Source organism: Phalacrocorax aristotelis, chromosome 16, assembly GCF_949628215.1.
Source record: "Phalacrocorax aristotelis chromosome 16, bGulAri2.1, whole genome shotgun sequence".
Lineage (NCBI taxonomy): Eukaryota > Metazoa > Chordata > Aves > Suliformes > Phalacrocoracidae > Phalacrocorax > Phalacrocorax aristotelis.
Genome location: NC_134291.1, coordinates 1,129,024 through 1,148,966, shown reverse-complemented (window position 1 = coordinate 1,148,966; position 19,943 = coordinate 1,129,024). Strand labels below are relative to the sequence as shown.

At 45.4% G+C, this 19,943-nt stretch overlaps 1 long non-coding RNA gene across 2 annotated transcripts in view; it reads right to left on the bottom strand.

The window, feature by feature from the left end:
* LOC142065118 (uncharacterized) overlaps positions 1-6,572 on the bottom strand; it is a 37,353-nt gene extending 30,781 nt beyond the window's left edge. Inside the window, exons 1-3 of one of the 2 annotated variants that reach the window (XR_012663283.1) lie at positions 6,529-6,572; positions 5,670-5,780; positions 2,130-2,336 (exon numbers count right to left, since the gene is read on the bottom strand). This is a non-coding gene — a long non-coding RNA (uncharacterized LOC142065118). Of the gene's footprint in view, positions 1-2,129; positions 2,337-5,669; positions 5,781-6,482 lie in introns of both variants that reach the window. The other variant, XR_012663284.1, reaches the window with a different exon arrangement.
* Between the last annotated feature and the right edge of the window lie 13,371 nt (positions 6,573-19,943).

Genomic DNA, 19,943 nt, shown 5'->3' with positions numbered 1-19,943 from the left:
TTTCTTTGATGACTTGTACAAAAGAACTCCCACAAAGGGCATTGGTGGGAAAGGTCAGGCAAGTTGCTGAAGAAGCAGCTTCTGCATTATGGCTACAGCTGTGTCTGTTCTGACCTACTGCAGCCTTCTTTACACTCTGGTTTGCAAAGCCAGCTGTTTCTTCCTCTAGCCTCCTGCGTGTTTCACTAGCAGGCAGTTACATGCCCTCCGATATCTCTCTAACTGTCACGGATATGGTTGAAAACAAAGCAGGCAGCACACGCCCTGAGCTCAGGGACAGGCGAACACCCTCAGGCAGGACTTGCCGTAAGCATGGCTGAGCAGTGCTGATGGAACTGAGGCTTGGCCTTGCATCCCCAGCAAATTCACAGCTCCCTCCTGGCCCCCGCCTTCTGGGCTCTGAGTTCCCACCCAATCGCCCATCACCTTCACAAGAGTCATTCCCAGAGGAGGAGAGAAGGCCGCAGAGAGCTTTGGAGGTTGCCCGTGCCAGGAGGATCAGCCTGCCATTTGTCTCCCTTCATCCTCAGTGTCAAGGCTCAAAATAGCCCTGCTCTTGCAAGACTCCTGCGCGGGGTCATGCCTGTTAGTGTAGATGATACGCTTCCACTAATAGCGCTCGAAGACATTCCTTGGCGGCTAGGCTGCCTTCTATATCTCAGCGCAGCGTGCTGCCATGTGGGAGCCGGACAACTGTGTTGTGTCCTAAGATGGGAGCTGCTATTCTTACCCCAGAGAGACTTTCTCCGACACAGCTCCTTTCTCAGCTGAAATGTCAAAAATCAGAAGGAGGCCCGAGCGTGCTCTCCCGGGTAAGAGTATAAATCTAGAGTGGCCGCTCTGAAGTCTGTGCAATGACGCTGTGCCAACGGAGTGCCTGGGTGCTCGTCCTGCCCTCCTGGGACGTGCTGTCCCATGGGGAACACAGCAGCTGCCCAGGTGCTTCCAGCAGTCAGCTGGGGCTCGCTTTGGGGTGGATGCGGGTGTCACTTCTCTTGTAAAGCAGCAAATGAAAAAGGCAGGCTGAACCGTGGTTTTGAAAGTGTATGATTATACAGTTGCCTGCTGCTGTGTCCCTGCCTGGGTGAGGTCGAAGACAGAGGCAAGGCCTGCTCTGAGGTTGAGCAGCTTTGCAGAAGGCCATGTCCCTTTGCTCAGGCTGTGCTTTCACAGCACTCGCTGAGGGAAGGTAGTAGGCCTGTACACCAGAGATCCCTCAAGGGCCACTGGAGTGTCAGGGTTGCAGGAAAACCCCCGGCCAAGCCGGTGGCTACCACGCGATGGTTACGGAGACCCGGCTCTGCCTGCAGTCTGGCCTCAGTGGCCCTTTGAAGAGCTCAGTAAAGCCGGCATCGCTGCCTGGCACAGTCACCACAAGCAATCAGGCAGAGGAAGCCAAGGCCCAGAGACATCAGTTTGGATGGTGGCTGTGCCTTTCGAGCTGCCATTTGGGCTGTTGCTATGAGGCCACAGGCCCCACCGTCTTTATTCTCAGCTTGGGTCTTGTCACCTGACACTAAAGGAACTGACCAGTTCTTTTAGGGATCCTTGACAGAAGGACGTTGGCATTATTAGCAGGGGTCGCAGCTGGGGCTGCCGGCGCCAGGGCTCCAGCAGGCTCCTGTCAGTCACGGGGAGCTCAGCCAGGCAGCAGCCGGCCGGGCCCACTGCTCAAGGCACCCACTGCCAGCGGGTGGCAGCATGGAGCCGTCGAGGGGGACCCCCCCTCTGGGTGGCTGGCGCGCTACAGACCAGCAGCTAAGACTCACTTAAAAACGGGTGCTTTTAACGCTGCTGAAACTTCCTGGCCCGCCTATTATGATTGAATCACACCAAATGGGTTAAAATTTGGCTTGACCCAAACCAGGTGTGTCAGCCAGTCTCACGTGTTCACCACTGGAAGAGAACAAAGACAGGTGAATGGGCCAAGGAAGGCCTGGAAATGTTAGGGTCACGATGCTGGGGCAGAAATGTCCCTGAGCTGAGAGAAGCAGTCACTGCTCAGTGTGTAGGGCCTTATTTGTACTGCACACCCTGCTGAGAAAGGCCACTACATAGGTGCTTGGAAGCATGTGACTCTCCAAAGGCCAACACCAGGAATCAATGTCCCTTCCAACTCCGCTGCATACCTGGTAGAGCAGCCTGAGGAGAGCGACTGCAGCACCTCTTTTGACAGCTGTCATCTGGCTGGACCTTCATAGCGCAGGTACCAAGAGAGGCCCAGGGCTCTGGATCACTCTCACTCATCTTAGGATGACCATGAGATCCAGCCTCCACCGATGAGGACCTCAGAGACTCTTAGGCCAGCAAGGGCAACAGAGAAAGCCCTTTTCAACCTGAAGAGTAGACAAGTCATTCCCATAGTCTACCTTTCTGCTGGCTCAAAACACACATGTAATCACGCTATTCTTCCCCGTGAAGTGGATGTGAAAGTGGCACTGTGAGCCCAAGCAAAGCCTACCTGGACCTTCACCGTTCAAACACAAAAGCAGAGCGTGGCTACAGGGGAAGAAGAAATCCTACCCATCATCTCACTGTCCTGTCCTGAGGTTTTCTCTTGCAGAGGAAGCCTGGGGCTGGGGCAAGAGCACTCACACATCAGCTTCCCCTTTCCGCCTGGGATATATCAGCAGGACCAGCCCCCTGGGAGACAGGGCTGCTGTGAGAGGCAGGGCCGGTCACTAACACACACTTGAAACACAGGCTGTCTCTCTCTTAGTGTGTAGAGAGGCACGACAGGAGAAGATCAGTGGGGCAGAACAGCAAATTCTGAGGACCTTGCACCTAGACTAAATGGGTTTCAGGGGGAAAGGATAGGAGTCCCAAGAGTTGAATGCCTGTCTGTGACGGAAGCACTTTAGATGTGCCTCTGGAGCACAGCTGTCATGCAAATCAAAGTGTGGGACAGCAGGGAGATTTGTTTCAATAGCTGTTTGACAACAGCTGTTTGACACTGAGCATTAACAAAGACATGCTCAAAGACTCCCTGTGCAATTATGCTTATTGCAGCACGGCAACATGTGTGGACCCAGGTGAGGCAGGGGCTGGGCGACACCCAACCACAAAGACGCCGCCCCTGTCCCAAAGGGGCAGTCCAGTCTGGGAGTCTCTGTGCAGCCGAGTCTGCAGGCACAGGAGTGCCCTCCTGCTGCAGTGCCATAAAATCCAGTCCTTCCTCTTGCTGACAGGGCTGAAGTCTTTCCTCTACTTCTCCCCGGCACGTGGCAATGAGCTAGCCAGGACTGCAGGAGGAGAGGGCTTTGGAAGGCCAAGAACAGACACTTGCCTTTTTTAGGTGAGCTGCGCTTCATGTCCTTGGTTTTGCGGCTCCCCTCTCCAAGGAGGAGTCTGTGGCCAGAATGTGACATTTCCTTTATTGTACAGCTACTGAGATGGTAATGGGCTGTCCCAGCATGAGCCTGCCAGACACCTAGGTCTACAGGAACTAGAGTTTCTGGGAAAAAAATCCATAATGGCCAGAGAAGAGAATTTGGGCATCCCATCCTGGGGTTTTTGTTGGGTTTTAAAGCAGGAGTATTCAGTGCCACACCTAGGAACTACATGATATAGCTACCACATGAGTTGCCGTTTTCACCACACTCTAATTAGCATGACTACCTGCTGTGGTTACCTCGTATGGCTGTTACGTTGCCAACTTTGTGAAGGGCCTGAGATCTTGTTAGAAAGAGGTATCCAAGAACTTTGGCAGGGTGAAATGGGATCAGAATTAAAAGTAGCTCTGGAACACTGGGGAAATTGTCTTAAATTTTCAGAAGGAGAGTCAATGAAGAGAAAGAACATACTTTTGGGAAGATTAGATGAGAAAGACAAATGCATGGTTTCTGGCTGTTGAACTAAGAAGGAACAGAAGCGGGGATTGTAACATATCACTAATTAAGATTGAAAAGAAAAAGGACATTTTGATATTTTTGAAGGTTTCTAGCAATTCTTTTTGTCTGTATTGGTGTTTGGATGTTATTGTTGCAGAACTATTATGTGTCTGTAGTAGGAAACAGTTCACATTTCAGTGGGTTGGACTGGCAATTAAGTGAATAAAAATCCCCAGTGCCTCTACTTTGGAACATATAGTTTGAACAAAATAAAATCATAAAAATATTTACCATCGTAAATTAGAAATACCATAAAAATATTATCTTTCTTACTTGAAAATTATCGTATTATTTAAAATTTTAAACTCCCGTCACTCTTACAGGGTGTTTGATTGTGAAGGGTTTTTTTTAGGATCCTTGCAACTTGCTGTAATTTTCAATCTGAACTATCCTTTTTAGTCAAGTTGTGCTCTCCCAAAAGCTATTTTTTTCCTAGCCCTACATATTGTCCTGTACTTGAATTAAGTTGCAGCTTTACTGAGGATCCTATATATTACATTATTAAGACACATGCAGAACACTGGTGAGAAACTAAAGTTTTCTTTTTCTTGACTTGTGATTATCTGCTATGTGTGGAGGGCAGGGGTTGCTATGCACTATTTTTAGTTAAGCTGTTTGTCATCTGATCAGTACTAGTGCAAAGGTCCTGAAAAAAAGTTGGTCCATAGTAGCTATAAAGAAAGACCTCTCAGAGAAAAGGTTAAAATGGGCTCAGAGAGAACTTCTGTCCTGTATGGATGACAGGGGATTGGCAGGGGATCTCTGGAGCACAAAAGCAGTCTTCCAGCAATAGTAGCACAAATGGTTGAAAACATTTCCTATCAGACCCTCTTTGTAAAATTCAACAGTTCACACCGTGAGCTCCTCATCACATCCCAGGCAAGGAGAAAATCACCCTGCTTTGCTGCTCGGGTGTCATGACAGTGCTCTTACACCTCCCACAAAATAGACATCCCCCTGCCCCACCGTGCCAGCAGCACAGCCCCAGCATCAGCACGGTACTGCCGGGAGAAGTACAGTTCAGCTCACATGAAGGCTTTGGAACTGGAGTCCAAAGAAATAAAGTCCAAGCTTAGCTAACGTGTGAGTCAGGCAGCAGTGTGGGGTCATGCAGTGGCTCTACTCTGAGAGCCTATGAGGCACCACGTTTCAGGAATATATGGCTCACTGGAGGGATCTGTCAGGAAGTGGAAGAGACTGATCTCTGCTGCCTGGCATGGCAGCAATCAAATGAAGTGGCCATTGCACATGTACCTAGTTAGTCTAGTATTAAAATAGGCTAATTTTGCATGAACACCAACATATCCTGGCCTCCACTGAAAGGTGTTATCATATTATTCTCCAAACAGAAAGCAAGTTTTGACAATCCTCTTTCTTCAATGTAAATAATGAATATGGGAATTATAAATAGAAAACACCTCACATGTTATCAATACTGCAGACTCTTTCTGCACTTAGAATGCCTAGCATAATTTTGTTCAGAAGTCTTTCTTGTTTTATGAAGAAAGCAGGTAAAAATTTTGGATATAATTGTAACATCCACTTATGGCAACAAAAAGCTAGTTGTGAAAATCTAAACATATCTATCTCCACAGCGTAGCCTTTCCCTGCTTCTCTCACAGGAGTACTGTCACGAGAGAAAGAAGCCAGTTAATCAAGTGTCTGGTAATTTTAGTTTATATTGCTGTCCTCATTTCTTCTCCTTTCATGCCATTCTCCAACTCCTTTTGCCTTTTCCTTCCCCTTCCATTGCCGTCAGAGCCCGTACATGCCACTCACCTGTTCTGTAACTGAATCTGTTCAGCTGCTTTGGCATGCGATGGAAAGGGCATCCTGAATGCCACCTCCTCGGCCAGGACCAACAGCTCACATATCTTTCTCTGACATTTGCTGTGGAGATAGGAGGAATTTGAACAACCACAGAAATCTCATGTACACTCAAGAGCTGTTCCTCTTTAAATCTAAAAGTTCTGTGTGTTAACTGTCTCTAATTTCTAGCTGATTTTGCCCTCCCTCTTCTTTGCAAGACTGTTACTTCACTCAGTGGGCAGCTACTTGGGTGTCATCAGAGCAAAGTAAACACTCCTGGGTTTAAAATCTGCTGTTGAAACTCCCCAAGTAGAAGTAATTTCTCTTTTTTTTTCCTGCTGTGAGGTCAAATAATAACTGTATTGAGCATTGCAGGAATGAGTCTCCAAAGGAACAGGATCAGAAGGTTGCAAGGCTATCTCAGTCCATTCTTAGCTAGCCTGAGACACAAGGAAGTTCTGAACAGCACCAGACACAAAGGTTAGCTCACTTGTGTTATGTCTCTGCAATAGCCAAACCAGTAACCGGCCCAACGTACCTTACATGTTACCAGGTTAGTTAGCTGTTTATATATTAAGCTAAGCACTGGCTTTTCCCTAGAAATAATCCCAACTCCTTTTCTACTTCATCCTTTTTAGCACTGCTCACCTAGAATGATAGCTCAAATACCTGAAGGACATGTCTTACCCAGATAAACCACAAACAATTACCCAGACTAGATATGCTATGCCAGGAACAGAGAAAGCACTCATCATATTCCATTTAGCTCAACACAACACCCACCTTTCAGTAGAATAAAAAGAACTTTTTATGTGAAAAGTGTTCCTACCATCTCCAGGATCCAGTGCCTAGCCACATCTTAGCAGAAGTGTCAGAATGAGAAGCTTTGCACCAGAGAATTAGTGTTCCAGCATTTCTCCTTGTCTCCTGCCAGCATTCCTGAGAGGTCTTATTTTACCCAGGGATCTTCAGTATGAGGCTACACATTCCTTATCAGTCTGTTCACTAAGGACCCACAGGCACAAAGATTCCTCCTGGCATGTTTTATAAATATTAACAGCATAGCTGAGAACAGCATTTGCAAACTGCAAATCCCATCAGGAATTTTCTTCAAGACTAGTATAAAAACTAATACTAAGCAGTAAAAAATACTGAACATTTTTCATTTTTAACAAGAAACTTTGGTGCTTTACATTTTGTTACCAATTCAGCATTATGAGACAACCTATTTTGTTGCATGTTGATGATTTGATTCCTTTAGCTAAACACTTGTCATATAGTAGCACTCTCATTCCCAAGACAAATTATTCTTGTAACCCTGTGGGTGTTAAGTCCATTTCCTAAACCCATGTGTTAAATAACCTGTTTTGGAAACAAGAAGAAATGTTTATGTATTCCAGCTGTAGCATTTGTCTCAGTTCAGTTTACTGAAACTAAGCTATTTCTATAAACAGAATGGAGAGAATGATTTAAAATGGTCAAATCTTGAGAGCTTTAGCTTTACTTCCATAGGCTTTAGATCTGAAAGTGCTCAGGACACAAAAGAATTGTATAGAAAGTTTGGAGAAAGGGTATTTTGTGCTACGAAGTATGGATTTCTCAAGGAAACATCTCATGCATCTCATTATATTCACACACGACCTGGAAATCACTTGATTTTCCAAACAGATGACCAGTACTTTGTCAAGAGCCAGTGACTGAACCCTCTGGTTTACCCACTTCACAGAAGAGAATGAAACAGTGGTTGGTCTGTGGAGAACTCCTGGACTGCCTACCTTCAGAGGAAGTGTGATCCAGAGTAAAGCAACAGGGATGTGTAAAATTTAAGTCCAGGATCTCTGGTCATAATGGAAGCTGATCATCCATCTGTGTAGAACAGAGCAGTATCGTATGCTTTTGTCTTGCTACTTATTCAAAGCATTTAGTGGTTAATGCCTTACACTGAATCCTAGGCCTTTTGTTTCCTCCAGTGGATATCAAATAACCTTCCAAAGTGGTAAGTTCCTGCCTAACAGAACTGCAGTGTGGGATGGCCACTTTGGGGTCTAAAAATAATCATAGATATCGTGGAGAAAGAACAACAGATGATGTTTCAGTTGGATGTCTTTAAAAGATCTCACAGACAGTGAATAACCTAAAGGTTTTACTTATAAAGTCTGATTGTAATGCCCACTTTTGTGTTTGATTTCTGGAGGCTACAGGCTGTTTGTGACTGTAATGTGTTGCCAAAAACTTGCAACTGAAGAAATATCAGGATGCCCATTGAAAAGCTGTTATATTGCGATCCTCAACTTAACAATAGGCTTTGATTAGTTCTCTTCAACCCTGCAATCAATGGAGTGGTATTTTGTTAAAAGGCTGTGACGGGGAGGAGGTGGGAAAGCCTTGTCTTGCCTGCTTCACTGTGGGTCAGATGAAGTCTTCAGACAGCAGTTAAACAGGAGAGGAAGATGAGAGCTAAATTCCAGAGTGAAGGAGAGAAGAGAGGTGCAAGAAAGACCTGAACATAGATGTCTGCAGCAGACTGCTCAGAGTAGCAGGGAACAGACACACAATCAGGTCTCAAAAGTTTTGGCTAGAAGGATGTCCAACAGACTGGAAAGGTTTGCAGAGATACAACTGAAAATTCCACAGCTGAAACCTATACTGCAGAAAGGGACCTGCTCCAGAAGGACACAAAGGGCAGGAAGAATTTTTTATTATATGCTTTCTTACTCTGACTTTCTTGCTAACATTTTTTTTTTTTATGAAAGACCAGGGCCTTTGATCTGTAGGTGTTGGCCTAACCAGGTTCTTCTTCAAGCTTCCCAGGCCCTTTCCCCTCTGAGGTTAACAGAGGTGCTGTCAGAATTACTCTGACACCACAGCAAAATTTAAGGATTATTATTTGATGATGTTGTTTTAGTAAAAGGGACAAGATGCAAAGTCAGTGGCATAAAATTATGCTGCTGAGTCTAGGGAAGAACTACAGTTAGCCTGTGAAAAGAAGCAACATCCTAACATGAAAGGCATCAGTAAAGACCAGCTGTTCCAATTTTTTAGTGATAAACCTTCCAGTGTTGTTTTTCATAAGCATATATTAGAGTACTAATATATTTTGAGCACACTAAGCAACAGAATTTAACAGTATTAGATACAGAGCTTATACTTACTGTGTACTTCTGCTATGGAAACCTAGCTGTTTCCTGCAATGGGCATGTGTGAATAGTATGAGCACGAGATACTGGTGTCCAGTGACACCACAGGCAGTCCAGACACATCTTCTCTAACATGGCCCTCCAGAGGAGAAGTGGGGAGGGCATGAATTGTGAGCTGCCAATCAACAGTGCCCTGTGCTGTTCAGAAGTCAGGGCTGGTCTGGTGTTGCTTCCCCAAGATCTGCCATTCAAGTCCAGGGTGGGAAAAAGAAGGAATGCAGGATTTCTGTCATGTGTCAGCAGGAACCAGGCCTAAATCAAAATGTTTGGAGTGGGAAGATGGGAGATTAGTCTTTGGGAGCAAAGAGCTAGGTAGGCAAAATGCCCTTTTTCCTTCATTAGTCTCTACTTCAATTTTCCATTCCTTCTTTCTGGTGGATCTGATGTCTTCCTACCCAGCCAGGCAGGTCTGTTGTCCCTAGGGACAGCTGTCACTTGCAGTGAGCATCTGCAAGGGAGGTCTTCTTTGATATAGATGTCCCAACATCACATTTGAAGCCAGCTTGGAGCCCTAGAGCTGAGCGTCAGTACACCAGTGCAGAAAGCAGCCACCTGCACCTTCAGCAGGATTTTCTGGAAGTTGTGTTATTCTGATAGTGGTAGCTCCTTTTGTTGAAAATAGTGCAGTAAGATGTTTCTTACCGACATGTGCTTGACATTTCCAGCCACTCAAAGTGGGTAACAGGCTTCCACACACACTGTCCAAATACGATTCTGTTTGTATACGTATAAGACAATGAATGTAATTACGGCCCAGTGGGAAAGCACTGTTGGATGTATTTGCTCTGCAGAAAGCTCCTGGGGCCCAGCCTCTCAGTGAGAGAGTCACAAAGAAACATTGAAATGAGAAAATATGCAGAAAGCCGGTGGAAAAATGACATTTCACAGAAAGACAGACTGAGTTTCAGCAGGCATTTATCATTTTCCTGAACTGCTTTTTGAATTTGTTGCAATGAAGTTAGGTGCCAGGACAAATTCTCACCAGGTGGGACTGCACAGACTGCACTGCACTCCCACATGTCATTGATACAGAATGCACTGCACTCTGAAGTGTTGTGTGGGACTGCAGCAGTCTTGTAAATCTGCATGAAAGGGGACAGGTTTTCATCAATATTCTCAACTTTCATCTCCAAAGGACACAGCTCCTCTTAGGATTTTTGCTGTTTGAGACTGAAAAAGAAATGTTAAAGAGAAGAGTGTTAATCAGAAATTAAAGAACACTCCATTCTGAAATAAATGGTGCTGTAATGAGTTTGTTGGTTGGATTCCTGTAGGTGCGACAGCTGAGATTAGCTCAAGCCCTTTCCATTCCAGCAAAGCTATTGCTGCATCACCTTCTGATATACAATGCACCCACATTACTGCATATTCTCTCTCCACCGCTTGTCCCTCCATAGAGGTTACCCACTCATTTCACCTTCCTCTCTTTAGATCCTCTGTCCCACATTACCCCATCTCAGTTTTCCAACTGATCAGTGTCTCTCATCTGCCTCACCCTCACTCACCTGACCATGACCCGTCCTTGATGGGATGTCCGTCGCACTGCACACCAGCCCTTTCCCTGCCCATGCGCAGGGTGGGACAGGCACATGTGCACTGCACCTTTGCTCTCCCAGCTGCACCCGTTCTTAGTTCATACAGGCCCACGCTCTGTCAGAAAGCAGCACATCCATGCAGACATTCCCCGTCCCTCCCGGGCCCATAGCACCTCCCAGTTCCTGGTCAGGGCAGCAGGGACCCCAATCACCTGAGGAGGAGCCGCTGAAGTGACCTGTCCCCAGGCACAGGAGTCACTGCTATCTGTGTAGGCACCCGAGCCTGCTCTCCAGGCCATCGACCCACAGGAGGAGGTTTCCTACTGGAGCAGAAGCTGAGAAGCTCCGAGCTCACTCCAGCCTCCCAGGGCTCAGTAGCAGGGACTGTTTTCTTTATCCTGTCAGCTTCAATCTCACAAGAAGGAGATAAGTAGGTCACTTGGAGTCACTCTTTTAATCTCCATCTAACGGCAGTAGTAATGTACTTATCTATACCCAATTTCACCCTGCAATGCATCTCGTTATCCCCCTGAATCTCTTTCTACCTCCATATTTCCCATGCCATACTGCTGCATAAGCAGGGAATTCTTGCAAGGCATAGATCGCAGACACGTTCATCATATAAATACAATCATTGTTATGTTGGAATCTACTAATGCTTATTGACTTGAACAAATTATCTCCAGAGATGCAGTCAGTAAGAAATAAATGCCATAGCAGTCAATCTTCAGGAAAAGTTGCATGACAGAACTCAGGATTCACGATTTCTCGGTACAAGGTACAATGCTACCTATCTTTTGGAGGTCCTTTGTGACTGGAATGAATCTATAAACTAGGACTTCCTAATCTACTGCCCACTGAGCAGATGCCTTCTGGATAAACAAATTTCCCCAAGACATGTCTGAAATTACTGGGGCTGTACTAGGAAATCTAGTGAAAAAGTGGAAGCTAATGAGACTGCCAAAGGTATTTGATGAGCATATAAAAATTATAAATTGCACAGAATTTTACTGCTGCACTGTAATGAAAGAAGAAATGGAACCTCAGTTTATTCTCTACTGTACTGGAATTCACCTGCTGCCACAGGGCAACCTGTTTATAGTAAGATTTAACCTACAGAAGGTGCAAAGTCCTTCCTATCCATATGTAAGAAATCAGCAGTGTTCCTCTTCAATCACTTCTTTCAAGTTGTAAAACAGAGTGGGTGAGTGCTATATAAAGATCCGGGGCCTTTGATCACTCTTTTCCTAGGTTTATTTTTTGGCAGGAGGTTCTGAACGAGGGCCATGAGGTTTCTTCCACTAATGATCACATTGAAACTCATGGATAAAAATAATGAAAAAGGTATCACACTTCCAGGCTGTGAAATTTCCTTCCACACTGGAATGTTATAAACTCTAGTCTCCAGTTCATGATGCAAATCTAAAAGTAAAACTCGGTGTGAGATTCTGCTCACATTCTGGCCATAGGCTGGAAGTCTGTTTCCATGTGCATATTTTCACTTTGACTGTGATGTGTTACTGAATATTCTCTGTCTCTCTGTTTGCTAACACAGAGCCTGATGGAGGAGAAGTCATGTCTTAAGGGCTGGCAGAGAGTGAGGCAGCTGCCTGATAGCTTTCTCAAGATGGTTCTATTTTCAGCATGCCTGAGTGTCTTCTCCATGGGAAATGTCAGCACTGCAGCACCTTGTCCAAGCCGCATTGCTGAGCAGGACATTCCGTATCCAGGGACTGCTCTCACTCTGCCTCTTCTCCTTTTGATTGTGCTGTGCTTTGCTTTCAGCTGCAGTGGAGTCCAGCCCTGCAGAGACAGTAACAAGACTGGGAGATAGTTAGTGGAGGGCAGGATCTATTTAATTTTTCATTTTGCATTAAGGTATTGTTGCTTCTTTCAGCAGATCCTTGACAAAGAGCTAGCATTCAAATAGCTGCCTTTCATGATGTGCCATTAAGTATTTCAGAAAGACAGCAAAGTAAATGCTGTGTAGCCCAAGCACTTATATGGGTAGCTGGATGATTAAACACTATGATTTTCTTTGCAGCCGTTTCCTGTCCTATGAAAAATGGGCTTTCAAGGATAGGCTGCCCGCAAGCTTTCATTAATATAATTATTAGTTTCTAGAAAGAACAGTTACAGGATATGGTTACAAATGATAATCGTGCACAGACATTCTCAATGGCAGAGAAGCAATGAAGTTTTTTCCTCTTAGTCTCTTTCACATATATTGTCTTCTGATCTCTTTTCCTTTTGCAACATCTTCAAATCTAATCTGAGCGGCAAAGGTCTTTCATTTCCAAACTTGTACTGGGAATTTATGTCTATCTTGTGAGTGACATCACATGCCTTGTCACAGCTGCCATTGCTATCAATCATTTTTTCTTACTTAAAACATGTATTTTAATAACATCTGTGGAAATGCAGGGAATTTTTGGGTTGATGAGAACTGGAAAAAGAAAATTGTATGATATTACCGTTTTCAAATTAAACGTTGAATGTTAAATATGTCTTATTTTTCTTCACGCTTAGCAAAAGGTTTTAATTACTGTTTGCTCCAACAGGGCTTACTGAATTTACACTGTCATTCATTTCATTGGCATTGAATTGTTTAAAGTAAAGCACTGAGCAATTTACTGTCCAACCCTCTTGAACACCTATATACTTGATGGGCCTGATAAATTAGCAATCACCTTAATTGTACAACCCAGCTAACAGAAAAATAGGCAAGTGCACTAGGTGTAGTCTGTAAGGACAGCTCAAAGGTGGGTACACTTTTGAAGAACCTTTGTAATAAGAATTTTATGGAAAAAGACAAACTCTTAAGTCTGCAACCATATGATGAATTTTTCTAACTTTTAGGACTCTCCCTATATGTGATTTAAAACCAATGTCTTGCCATGATATTTTAAACTCTCAGTTATAAAGCAAAGCTTGAGAGAACAAACAGTAAAAAGAGCTCAGTTGAAAGGTGAGCTCCCATTTAACAACAATTTGTTCCTTTTTGAGCAATAATCTGCACCTACATGCAGACTGCACACTACTAGCAATTAGTTGAGACACTTCTGCCTGTGTAGGACCTATGAAGGCTCTTAAACACTTCATTTTAACATCTTTCTAGATCTGCAGGTTAGGTTAGTCCATTTACTGGATGGACACATTTAAGCCAGCCCAGCTGGCTTATAAATCTTCCAGTGCTCCCATATAAGCAAGGTTCCTATCTCAGCAAATTCCTGAAAATTTCTGTCAAGACACAGATGACAGGACTGAAGAATTTGCTGATATGTGTTCATATCAAATAATTCAGGCAGATAGCAGCTGCCCTTACACCACTCTGTCTTGTTAGTTCCTTAGTCTTATGCTGAAGTTACAGCCATCTCACTCAATGTATGTTCAACTACTAGTGCTCATAATAAGATTAAACAATAAATCAAAAGGATTTATGTTTTTGCAGCACCTACTTGCCAGACAATTTAGATGCATATGCATGTGAATTTCCCATATGATGCAAAATAACAATGGTGATCATGAGTCTTCTGTTCACAACCAACTACAATCCCTGGAAATACGCTCTTACATACTGGTCATTGTTCCAACACTGCTTGGGTGCTTCCTGCAGGAGAGAAGAGACACTTTCTTTGCCTGTAGAGGGACTGAGAAGAATGTTTCTACATACCTTGTTCCCTCCCCAGTAATACTTCTTAGATACCTTAGATCAAGAACTCATTAAAAATTCCCAATCTCATTTCAGTTGAGTTTTCCTCCTCTGGCATGCATGTATCCATTTTCAATTATACTTCTTTTGCTGATTATCTCCTATCAAGGAAAACATGGGCAATCTTGATCCCTTCATTTTATTTAAGTAAAAATGCGTAGTGAAGTCCTCATATCCATACTTCATGGAGAATGAGATTAAGCTCACGCATGAAGAAGAAACACCACTTCTCTTCAGGAAGCTCAGGAACCAAGATGTATGTCTGTGAATTCCAAATTGTCTGTTTGGGAAGTCCCATATATTGCCTTATTTTAAGGCTAGCCTTTCTGAAAGTCTTCTGCAAGCTAAGGCAGGATGTGAAAGTAACAACATTAATTGGTCCAAGTTGTAGTACTGTTAGTAACAGTGTTGATGTCTGCAAGAGGCTACTGAAGGTTTTGGATCTGCTTATGCACAGCTCCAGGAGAGTGAACCATGAAGTCTCAGCACTCCCCATCTGACAGCCTGGATTTTAAAACATGTCTGTTTATTCTCTGAGGGCTACTCTGCTTAACCAAGTAGACCAGTTTACTTGCATTGTCCTTCCTTCCTGTAGACATCTTAGAATCATGGAATCATTAAGGTTGGAAAAGACCCTTAAGATCATCGAGTCCGACCACTAACCTATCACTGCCAAGTCCACCACTAAACCATATCCTCAAGCACCACATCTACCCTTCTTTTAAGTACTTCCAGGGATGGAGATTCCACCACCTCCCTGGGCAGCCTGTTCCAATGCCTGACAACCCTTTCAGTGAAGAAATTTTTCCTAATATCCAACCTAAACTTCCCCTGGCACAGCCTGAGGCCATTTCCTCTTGTCCTATCCCTTGTTACTACGGAGAAGAGACTGACCCCCGCCTCACTACAACCTCCTTTCAGGTAGTTGCAGAGAGTGACATAGTCTCCCCTCAGCCTCCTCTTCTCCAGAATAAACAACCCCAATTCCCTCAGACACTCCTCACAAGACTTGTTGTCTAGACCCTTCACCAACTTTGTTGCCCTTCTCTGGTCACGCTCCAGCACCTCAATGTCCTTCTTGTAGTGAGGGGCCCAAACCCGAACACAGTACTCGAGGTGTGGCCTCACCAGTACCGAGCACAGGGGCACGATCACCTCCCTGCTCCTGCTGGCCACACCATTGCTGACACAAGCCCGGGGGCTGGTGGCCTCCTTGGCCACCTGGGCACTGCTGGCTCATGCCCAGCCGGCTGTCAGCCAGCACCCCCAGGGCCTTCTCCGCCAGGCACTTCCCAGCCACTCTGCCCCAGGCCTGGAGCATTGCCTGGGGTTGGTGTGACCCAAGTGCAGGACCCACCACTTGGCCTTGTTAAACCTTATACAGTTGGCCTCGGCCCATTGATCCAGCATGTCCAGGTCCCTCTGTAGGGCCTCCCTGCCCTCGAGCAGATCAACACTTCTACCCAGCTTGGTGTCATCTGCAAACTGACTGAGGGTGGACTCAATCCCCTCCTCCAGATCATCAATAAAGATATTGAACAGGACCGGCCCCAACACTGAGCCCTGGGGAACACCACTCGTGACTGGCCGCCAACTGGATGTGACTCCATTCACCACCACTCTCTGGGCTCGTCCGTCCAGCCAGTTTTTAACCCAGCACACAGTGCAGTCAACCAAGCTGTGAGCAGCCAGCTTCTCCAGGAGGGTGCTGTGGGAGACAGTGTCAAAGGCCTTACTAAAGTCCAAGTAGACAACGTCTACAGCCTTCCCCTCATCCACTAAGCAGGTCACCTTATCACAGAAGGAGAGCAGGTTAGTGAGGCAGGACCTCCCTTTTATAAACCCATGCTGGCTGAGCCCAATCCTCTGGGTGTCCCGCATGTGCTGCACAATGGTATTCAAGATGATCTGCTCCATGACCTTTCCTGGCACTGAGGTCAGGCTGACAGGCCTGTAGTTCCCCGGATCCTCCTTCCGACGATTCTTGTAGAGGGGCGTCACATTCGCTAGTTTCCAGTCATCTGGGACCTGCCCGGTTGACCAGGACTGCTGATAAATTATAGACAGTGGCTTGGCGATCTCCTCTGCCAGCTCCCTCAGTATCCTTGGGTGGATCCCATCCGGCCCCATGGACTTGTGAACATCCAGATGAAGGAGCAGGTCAGTGACTGCCACCTCTTCAACAACTGGGACCTCATTCTGCAAACTATCTCCATCTCCCAGAACAGGGGCTAGTTATCTTATACTGTGTTTGGTACTTCATAGCCTATTGACTAGCTGATCTAAAAGTTCTGTTGACTGACTATGTTGTTCAGACAGAAGGGGAAGAGTTATGGAGATGGGCAAGTCATGAACAATCCCTCATCTTCTTTTATGGGCTGTCTCACTTAGAAAATGTTACAATTTTCTGAGTCTAAGAATACTTTCAAAAAAAGCTTTCGTTTCTGACACTGGCTTGTATAGGCAGAGCAGATGCTACACTCAAGCCCTGCATCCTAAATGCATTGCTGAGTGACTGTCCACACCTGGAGACACTGGCCACTTCCCTTTCAAACTAGACCTTCCCTCAGCTGACTGCACACCCAGAGCTGCCTGGCACGTGCCTCGCTCCTGCCTGTTACACAGCTGGGTCTGCAGCCTAGACAACACAACGGCAAAAACCCAGAAGCGCTCTCCTGGGAAGACTGGCTTTGCCACTGAACACTGGGAAGTCAAAGATTTTCAGTCCCTAACGTGATGGGAGAAAACCCCCAGCTTTCATGCCATGGGAGAGGCCTCAGCCATCCCTTGCTCTTCTTGCATGGTCTTCTTAACCCTGGGCTCTGGGCTGCCAAGAGCTTTCTGTCCCCTCCTTGGTCAAGAATGATAGTCACCGGGCTGCTGGACACCACGTGGCTCCCCAGCACCCTGGGACTCAGGTGCAAAAGCCCCTCCGAGCAATGTCTGCTGGCCCCATGCTGGCACCAGTTGCACTCTGGGTCCCTCTGGAGGGAGTTGTCCCCACCATCATCACCCCTTGGTGATGCAGCCTTGTGCCCACCATTTCCCACTGGCTGTCTCCGGGCCTCTCCTGGGCAGGCTGTTTCCATCAGCCTCCCCATGCCCTGAGCATGGTGCCCAGCGGTAGGTTCTGAATTTGGGCTCCAGAAAAGTGGGCACTGCAGTGCTGCAGCTCTCCTTGGAATGGGATTTACAAGCACAGGACAGTGCCTGATGCTGGATATTACATCAGATCCATGCAACATCGATGCACGTGTTATTCACTGAGCTCTTTTAATAACCAAAATGCCAATGACCAGGGGAAGAATGTGTTCAAATCTGACAGGATTTAAAGCAGATCTAAAGTAAAATTTAAAGTAAGATATTTCCTCTGGCTGAATTCTGTAAATCAGGAATTTAATCTTTTTGCTCAACCTAAAGCACTTCCTTTTTTACCAACATGAGAATGCTGTGATTTTTAGATGTTAAAATCAGAGAGTACATTTTGGCCTTTTGTTCTCATATGTTATACAGTAGATGCCACAATTTGCAACTGCTTGTTCATTATTAGGTCATGCAGCATGTCTTTAGATAGCTCAGTTTTATGGGAAATTTAATATATTTCAAATATATTTTCTTTACATGTAATATACCTTTATATTTATCTTTATAATATCTTTATATCCATCAGCATCTGTATTTATCTCAAGACTCTGGAAATCAACAAAATTCAACAAGAGCCAGTGCAGGGTCCTGCCCCTGGGGAGGAACAACCCCCCGCACCAGCACAGGCTGGGGGGGACCTGCTGGAGAGCGGCTCTGCTGAGAGGCCCTGGGGGTTCTGGGGGGCAGCGAGGTGACCCTGAGCCAGCACCGGGCCCTTGGGGCCAAGGAGGCCAATGGTGTCCTGGGGTGCATGGAAAGGAGTGTGGGCAGCAGGGCGAGGGAGGTTCTCCTCCCCCTCTGCTCTTCCCCAGTGAGGCCACATCTGGGGTGCTGCGTCCAGTTCTGGGCCCCCCAGTTCAAGAAGGGCAGGGAGCTGCTGGAGCAAGGCCAGGGCAGAGCTGCCAAGGTGATAAGGGGCTGGAGCATCTCCCTGGTGAGGAAAGGCTGAGAGACCTGGGTTTGTTTAGCCTGGAGAAGAGAAGGCTGAAGGGGGATCTCGTCAATACTTACAATTTTCTAAAGGGCGGGTGTCAAGAGGATGGGGCCAGACCCTTTTCAATGGTGCCCAGTGGGGCAATGGGCACAAACTGACACACAGGGAGCTTCAGCTAAACATGAGAAAAACATTCTTTCCTGTGCAGATGCCAGAGCGGTGGCACAGGCTGCCCAGAGAGGCTGTGGGGTCCCTTCCCTGGAGACATTCACACCCCTCCTGGAGGCGGTCCTGTGCCCCTGCTCTGGGTGTGCCTGCTCAAGCAGGGGGTGGGACGGGATGCTCTCCAGAGGTCCTTTCCAACCACTACCATTATGCATTTCTGTGATTCTGTGAAATCACCTCAAGCACTCTATGCATGAGCTGTTTTTCAAGAGTTGCTATATTGTCCCTGTAGGGATCTGAGCTACAGTAAGCTTCTGGTTTTCTATTTTCAAGAGAAACACCTTGGTTTTAGTCAAAATGAGTTGTAGGTTTTGGTATACTACTATTTTTCAAGTATTTCTCTATAGACCTCTCAGCATCATATGAAGAAGATAAATGCTACTACATGTATTGTACAGTTTGAATTGTTGGCGCACTCTGTATCAAACAAACTATCTTGGATGGATCACAAAGTCACCCAGAAATATGTCAGCATAATACATAAGTCCTGCATCCAAGTTCTCTAAGTGCCTTAACTGTTTGAGATGCTCTCCTTAATTCTCTTGTCAATTTATTTATAGTAGATATAGCCATGTAGCTGGTAAGATATAAAAAATTTCTAATTATATCTAGTCAAATCAAATGACAATTATGTCTTTAGGTAAGTCTGCCAAACAATGCTTTGCCAAAGAAGGTTGGCCAAAAATGCTTTGACCGAAGAAAGAGGAAGAATCCAGAGCATCTGCATACCAGACTCTATAAAATCTCCTTGGGACTATTTTGCCCTGCTCTCACTGAATGTGTCAAGGTAAGTGCATGGGTTCTGTAGGACTGCAGAGACTGAGCAATTTCTCTTTATCTTGCATGTCTCACTGCATTCTGATTATTTCTGATAACCAAAGGGAGGGCTTAATTCTGACAGTTGAAATTTTCAATCTGCTTTCCATGGCATCTTTTTATTTCCAACTTGTCTCTGGAATACTATGGAACGTAAGAAAGTTACCGACTTGTTAATATACTAGTGACTGACTTAGAACCTCTGATGTCATAGCAGGCAACACCCTAAGTTTGTAACTGTTAGTCCAATAAACTTGAGGTAATTTTACTATATTCATTCCACATTTTTGGTATTCATATCCACTGAAGACAGGATTGGACTGAACCTGGTAAGACATATACAGTGTGAAAGTAAGTAAATTAACTTTCCACAGATCATGGGCAGTGAAAGGACTTCTCGGAGACTCATTGCTCATAATTAAGGGCAACAGAAGTGAGAGATTTTCTTTAGGCTTAGTTTGTCAATATACTAGTAGTAATATGGCAAAACACTCACCAGTATGATAACATTGCAAAATTATAATCCACATTAAAAATTCTGTTTGTAGTTAAAAGACTAAAATTTGTTTGAATGCTGTCTCATTCTCAAGTGGGATATAAGTACATAGGTGTTCAAATCAGAACGTGCTTTCAAAAGGCATTATCAAAAATGGCATACTAGATTAAACACTGTAAATACAG